The sequence below is a fragment of the Octopus bimaculoides genome, chromosome 2 (genome assembly GCF_001194135.2).
Source record: "Octopus bimaculoides isolate UCB-OBI-ISO-001 chromosome 2, ASM119413v2, whole genome shotgun sequence".
NCBI classification, from domain to species: domain Eukaryota; kingdom Metazoa; phylum Mollusca; class Cephalopoda; order Octopoda; family Octopodidae; genus Octopus; species Octopus bimaculoides.
The window spans coordinates 160,125,257-160,127,152 of record NC_068982.1 but is presented as its reverse complement, the minus strand read 5'-3'; positions in this window follow the sequence as shown (position 1 = coordinate 160,127,152).

Below are 1,896 nucleotides of genomic sequence, written 5' to 3'. Positions count from 1 at the left end.
TCCGTGTTCGTTTCCAGGCAGTGATCATAATAATAATAATAATGATAATAATAATAATAATGATAGTAATATCGAAAAATGAGGAACCAGGTTCGATATGAGATTGTTTGCGTGTGTGTGTGTGTGTGTGTGGAGTGGAGAGTCCCCCTTATTTCGTGCACAAAAGAACCTTCAAAATAGGTAATAGCTGATTTGTGGAAGTCTATAGTTTCTATCGAGAACGACAGCATAATAGTATTTCCCAAGCTTTCAACATTGTGTACGAAATGAAACGTAAGATTAACTAAGTTCCACACACACCCGAATATAGATTCATAACTTAATGTATGGGCCAAAGCAATACACGAGTGAAGGGAAGCGAGGACTTGAAACTGAAAAAAATGCTTGGCTTGTCTAGGGTAATAGGAAAATATGTTGAATGTAGATGTTACGGGGAAATTTCTTGTTGTAGAAAGGTCTCTTTATGAACTTACATGTTCCGTGACCCATACAAGCACATACGCGGGTGAATACCACAGGGCCATACAACAGTCTTGCCGCACCATTGGTACGGAAGTCAGGGAAATGACGACTGCGGTGAAAGACATAGTCCAACGCTTACATCTGTCGGAGAAAGAGCCACTGGAGAAATTTTATTTCGGGTAGCCCTCAGTAGCAGAACACGATTAATAGCAGGGCGCGAAGATTGCCGTCACAGTTGTGTCACCATCCCTACATTCTAATACTGTGCCGAAGGCGGATTAAATCTTGTCTCGGGCTCGGGGACCGAAGGTTTAAAACCAGATTTCGCCACCTCGGCCACATACAGTAGTTCCTCCCGAGAATTTGATATTTCATTGGGTTTGATGTTGTCTCTGCAATACTTCACTTTTATATTATGTTGAGTCAAAGGTTTTTGCAATATTTTGTTACTTTATTTGCTTTATTCAAATTACAACAAAAGCAGCCTAAAATTCAAAATAAAGGCCATCGGATCGCAACATTTGAAGCCACATTTCAGCCAGTTCTTTGATCGCACACTGGTGCTAGTTTTTTCCTTCGAGGCAAAGAACTCTTTCACTGAAGCTTGCACCTCCTTTTGGTTGATGAAGAGTAGAGTGCGCAGAAATACAGCATACGTTGTCTTTATTTTTATTATTGTCGTTCTTGTAGTTCAAACTATTAACCCACCAATCAGCAAAATCTTTCCATGCATGACTATCACTTCATTTTTTTAGAGTGTTTGTATATTACTATTTATTTCATGTACATCTAGCTTTCCTTAGTGGTAGGAAAACACATACTTTTAGAGAGGATTTACCTGCAATTGATAAAGCTATCGTGTACAGGCATACTAGTCGTGTGGTTATACAAGGCTTCCCAAAATACACATAAAATTAACATCGTTATGAAATAATTTACTGATTGAGAGAAGTACATAACTTTCCAGATTAATGCGTATTTCTTTTCCTCCAGTATATGTTAATATGCTCACAAGTTATATAAATGTATGTTTAAGATATTTCTATATAAATATAATTAAATATACAAATATAAACGTATAATATATCTAATAGCGTTACTAACTAGTTGTCCCATTTGAATAATGAAGACAATTTAGAAAATTACAGATTTCATTTAAAATCGATAATTTAATTAAATTTTTTTAATCGGTTTATTCGTTTGCTTGTATAGAGTATATTTCTTAATTATAAAAGTTAATTCGATAAGCTAACATAGAAATGTCGTTAATTTACAGAAAGCAAACAACATCTGTATTGAATGTACGTTCTAATATAGGAAACGAATGTGCGCGCAAATCCAAACAGATACATACGTATACACTTACACAGACATACACACACACACACACACACATACACACACGCACACACAAACAAACAAACCACACACACA